Source organism: Oncorhynchus tshawytscha, linkage group LG24 (assembly GCF_018296145.1).
Source record: "Oncorhynchus tshawytscha isolate Ot180627B linkage group LG24, Otsh_v2.0, whole genome shotgun sequence".
Taxonomy (NCBI): domain Eukaryota; kingdom Metazoa; phylum Chordata; class Actinopteri; order Salmoniformes; family Salmonidae; genus Oncorhynchus; species Oncorhynchus tshawytscha.
Genome location: NC_056452.1, coordinates 16,403,817 through 16,409,816, shown reverse-complemented (window position 1 = coordinate 16,409,816; position 6,000 = coordinate 16,403,817).

Below are 6,000 nucleotides of genomic sequence, written 5' to 3'. Positions count from 1 at the left end.
CAATATTTATTATATATATATATATATATATATATATATATATATATATATATATATATATATATATATATATATATATATATGGAATAGTTATTAAATTGAGAGTTCAGCTCACATCTTGCAGAATTTTGGCACTCACTCTGAATATAACAGGCTTTTAAAATTGCAATATTGGAGCACAATTTCTACTTAAAATAGCAAAGGGATTGCGTGGAACGATCCAAAACCAAAGGGCAGGAGAACAGGACGCAAACAGTACATACCATGACATTCTCCATCCAGAGAGCAAAAAATGATGAGCTAACAATGGTGGTTCATCTAATGTTTATCATCATTTATTTAGAAAATGTTATTTTTTCCTGAGAGAATCCTTCAATAGCTTTCTTATCCAGTCCGGGAAACAAGTGTGTGTCTGCGATTGTGTGTGTGTGTAGAATGGGTCACTGTGTTCTAGCCAACACTCTCATGGGTGGGTGCATGTTAAAACTAATCATGCAAATTCATATTGTCTCACGGTTAACAACCTAATAGGGTCTGACAAGACCAGCACCACTCACTCAGATATTTCACTTCATTAAAAGCTTACCCAGAAACATTGGTTAAACATTTTTTTTTGTCAACAGCTGTGGCTTCGAGGCTACACCAACACTTATATAACGGTTCAACTAGTTCAAAGTAACAGTTCAAATGTAAGCGCTATTTGGCCATTATTGGGTGCAATCAGTGTATTTAAAGTCTTCATGCTGACACAATCAACGACTACTTTTCTAGAATATTCTCCAGACAGCCTTTAGAATCTAGGCTGCTGAGAGTGCATCTCAACTACGTACGTGCTGCTATGTTAGTGCACGGCCAGTTAAAGCGGTCTTGTTTATGTGGTAACTTGGCTCGTTCATCAGTGCATTCGCCTGTGTCTCGTGAGTTGCAGGTGTCTGACCATCATGAGGAGAGGTTAGAGGTCATCCTGCCAATCGCACGTTACTCGCATCTCACCAACGTACGTAACTCACCTCCCACTGAGCACCATAATGTCTTGAAGTACATTCATTTGGCCACCACCCACTAAGCACGGACTTACGCTGACGTCTTTTGGAGTACTGAACTATACTTTTCTTTACTTTACCCTCGGACCTCTTTTTTTGGTGCGGTTTTAACATCCACGGACAAGAGCGAGTCTGAACCAATCATAGACGTTTATGTTTGGTTTAGATTTGGTCTGGTCTGGACCGGCCTTTATTTGGCCCAAACAGACATCTATAATTGGTTCAGATTTGTTCCGGACCGGCCTTTATTTGGCCCAAACAGACATCTATAATTGGTTCAGATTTGGTCCGGACCGGCGTTAATTTGGCCCAAACATATACGTCAGATTTGGTCCGAGCTGGAACAAATCTTAACCAATCAAAGACATCTATGATTCACAAGTTTGGAGAGCACAGTACAGCAGTGCACAGTACATTACAGTACAGAAAAGTACAGTACAGTACGATACAGTAGAGTACATTAAAGTAAAGAAGGGTAAAGTATAGTTTAGTACAGTAGAGTACAGCACAGTATAATATACTACATTACTCTAATATACTCTACTGAACTAAACTGTACTGAAATAAACTGTACTGTAGCTACTGTACTGAACTGTGCTGTAACGTACTGTTATGTTCCAACTTGTGAAACATAGCCTAGACATCTATGATTTGTTCAGATTAGGTGTGGTCCGGACCAACCACATTTGTACTTGTTTGGGGGCGGAGCTCATTAGGGCTCCCGAGTGGTGCAGTGGTCTAAGGCACTGCATCTCAGTGCAAGAGGCATCACTGCATTCCCTGGGTCGAATCCAGGCTGCATCACATCCGGCCGTGATTGGGAATCCCATAGTGCGGTGCACAATTGGCCCAGCGTCGTCCGGGTTTGGCCGGGGTAGGCCGTCATTGCAAATAAGAATTTGTTCTTAACTTACTTGCCTAATTAAATAAAGGTTCAATTTTATATTTACAAATAACACACAGAATGCTTTGCAAGTGTCTGTTTTTACATTTAACATTTACATTTTGGTCATTCCGCAGACTTACAGTCCACTAAGGTAGACAAACAACAACATATCACAGTCATAGAAAGAAAATTATATTTCTGTAACCGTGGTGTGCTGGTTTATTCTGTAGGTTGGAATGCTTGGAACATCAAGCTCACATAAACGCATGTGACCGGTGGAAGAAATAATAAATAATATTTGCTGCAATCTTCAGATGGCTCCTCTTTCCTATATTCAATTGATTTATTATTATATAATTTATATAATGTTACATATTTTAAACTTTCATTCAGAATGGAAAATTAACCTTACTTCAACGTCTGAAAAAAATATGTCTTTTCGACATCTCTTCAACGTAAATTTTGCTTACTGGGTAGATTCAATATTTTAACGCTCAACTATGCAAGTGATGAATTTTTTCACTCTAATTTCTAAATGAAAACTACAAAGACACAATTCACGTCTGAGGCTGCATGGGCCTTGTTAGGGTAGCACTGAATTGATCCACCAAACCATGAGAGTGTTGTATCGTGTAGACAAATACTGTAACACAGATACAGCCATGCACGCACGCACGCACAGAGATTCCGGAGCAGTTTACAACAGCACAACTCTATCCAATCTTCTATGATATCAACAGTGTCCTTCCAACTCCACTTGTCCTTTTGCCATCTCAACGAGTGGGCTTGCTGGTCCCCAGGCACCAACCGGTGAGCTAGGTCATGGTTGGAGAGTGAAGACCAGGCCTTTGGGCATCCCGTCAAACCTGGGTCCATTCACTTGAAAGCCCTGAGCCTCGGCACACACAGAGTAGCAAGGGTCTTTGCTCCCAGATCAAATAAGGATCACTGGGATTCATGAAGTTGAGTTGGGGGAATCCAGACAAGGTTGAAACCACTTTAATATAAGCATGGCTGGCAGGCTGGCTCGCCAGTAAAGGGAGCACGCTTTTGGAGGGGAATTGCATAGACATCTTGCTACTTGCGTTTCTTTTTTTGTCTTCACAAAGCTCTACATTTGGTAAAGGTGGAGCAAACAAAGCCCCCCAAAAACAAAACATCACAGACAATCCTGTCCCTCTTCCCATGTGTCAACCTGTTGGACTGAACCATGATAAGACAGCTGATGAATGGACAGGGGTGTTGGGGGATTCCATTTAATGGGCTTTCCTAAATGAATGTAGCGGGCAGTAGCCAGGCAAGCTGATATATTGGAAATATTAGTGAAGTCTTGACATTCCCCTACCCTTTGTTATTGAAGGACTTCAGATCAGTGATTCTCAACTTTTTTTAATAAAAATAAATAAATACTCCAGTCTGAGCTTAAATGACTTAAACCAGGTAGAAAGTGTGATAATGAATTTAAATGTGTAAATGATTTAATCTCTGAAAATGTTTTCTTCAATATAGAGCTGTTAGCAGCACTATTTTGGTTGATTTCGTGGGTCTCAAGCCAGTGAGTTTATTAACATTCTTCATCAAGAATATGAGCAAAATTGTATTATTGACAATGAAAGAGGCGGGGATTTTGTTCTCGTCATATAATAGTTTTCCAGATTGTATGTTGGCAATTATTTTTCGCGATGCAAATATTGGGTCGCGAGTGAGACAACCAGATTCATTTTGGGTCCCGGGACAAAACCAGTTGAGAACCACTGTTTAAGGTCACTACCCCCCCCCACACTCTCAACCCACTCTCATCATTAACCATGGAGAGACCAGTCTGTTGTAGGTAGACACACATTGTAGCCATGAAAGCATTAAGATTTGCTGCCAGGACATACTGTAGGGATGGCTAGCTATCTCTTTTCTGAGAACAAGAGGCACAGGGTCAGTTTAATAAAGTCATGGGGTAATTTTGAATATGGGTCGACATGTGAGAGTGCACACACAAGCACACACACAGATGTATGAAGCATTAATATACGTTGCACTTTTTTTTTTCTTACTTTACAAGATGGCGGGATGCAGGAGCTGGCAAGGAAGTGCTCAAGCCTCAACATCCAGTTTGTGAGTGTTGCATATGAATTTACATATACTGGTTTTTCATATTTCATTTTCTGTATTTACGTCCTTGGTTATGGCCAAAATCAAACAAAATATAAATCAAACAGAAACAGTTTTTTTTTTTTTGGGGGGGGGGTGAAAAAGTATTGCACCTTGCAGATGGGCAATATTCTCAGTTTGTTTGTGTGTAACATCGATGTGACACCACCATCCGTTCTGCTGGTGAGCGGAAGTGAGGTTGTGGGTGCCGGGCTCAAATCCAGCCCCGTCCCGTCAGCTACATTCAATACCATAGAGCACTCAGCCATTACAAAAAACTTCCCCCAAGCTCTGGGCCATTCACATTTGGCTTCACTATCTATGGTCATGGAAATATCTGGGAGTGGCCAACTGCCAGCCAGCAATCCATTTCAGCATCTGATGATGATGCAAGACTTTTTTAATGTTAGGTATCCTATCCGCGATCCTCCTAGAACCAATTTAATAGGTAGCAAGCGCAGAGGCTTGAGGGTAAGTGTTCTGTAATCACTGCATATGCGCACAGGCCACAAGCACATATCTTTTTGCGCACTTCCACATGCGCCCGTGAATCATCACTCCTCCCAAGTTCATTTGAGTTTTGTGTTGTGTGAGGTATGAGAAGATTGTGTTTCATTTTTTTAAACGTTTTTTTTGGGGGGTTGCATTATTTTTCCTGTTTGTGTTTTTTTTTTTTTCAAAGTCGTCTTTCATTAAAAAAAAGGAAACAAAATATATATAAAAAGAAAATATTCCTGTTTTTGTTTGTTGTAAATTCCTCTTGATAAAAGGGACGGACAATCGGACAAATACACAGACAACAGAGAAGTCAACACAAACTATAGGTGATGTGAAAAATAAGTGACATTTCTGTCTACGTTACACTGCACGCATCGTCAAAAAGTGACTACGGCTGTTCTTTTTTTCCCGTTTTACACAGAGCAGTCTAAGCGTCATAAACAAACATCAACAAAAAATAACATTGAGATAAAATGTAGAGAGAAAGAAACTGCTTATTCTCCAAGCGTTGAACTTTTGTTCAGGAGTCTTTTTAAAGTCATCTTCTTCCTCATTTCGCTTTTCTGGGTCCATAATCATATACCCCCCCAAAAAAAAAAAAATCCTCAGAAGGTAAAGCAGCATTTCAACCCCTATTGTCACACACATACCCAAACGGCTCACGAGAATGAAGGACATCACTATTGCGATAACTTTTTTCTGTTATTGATTCTTTTTCAAAGAAGCTTGGAATTTAATCCATTGAGTGCCGATTCTGTTTCTCTTGCCGATCGTCTCCATTTGAAAGTTGGTGGCTCTCCTTATGGAAAGCTGAAGGGGGTATTTGTGGAAATGAGGGGGGGGATTAAATGTTACAATGCGGAAGTGAAGGGGGAGACCATCTGATATACTGCCATCTCCCCCTTCTCCAAGTTCACAAACGGTGCTTCGACAACGGGCGACGATCCCCCTCTAACCCATGCCAGATGAAGGATGGAAGGAAGTCTCTATGTCCCTCTCCCTTCGCTCTCTCCTACTCTCTCGTTCACTCGCTCCCACTGCTGCTTCGCTGTTCACATTCATTCGGCGACGCCACCCTAAGTGAGCTGCTATTATGGCCATCCTTGTCTCACAAGGGAGAGGCCTAGATTCCGTTTGGTGTCCAGGGACGTCTCCTGCCCAGTGGGTGACGGTTGGAGGAAGGCTGTTGATTTAATACTGACAATGTGACGGGGTTGGTTGGGAGCCCCGTCCCAGTGGGCCTCCATTAGAGTAGGCCAGGACTCCCAGAGGAAGGTTCATGACTGACAGATGAGTTGGGGCTAGGTTGTGTAGTTGCTGATGAGGGTGGGGAGAGGGGTTTGGACCACTGCAGTAGTGCAAAACCCAGACCAGCGTTGCTTGGGCCAGGGCCGGGGGTGGGGAGACTAGTGGAGTGGGAGGGTGGGG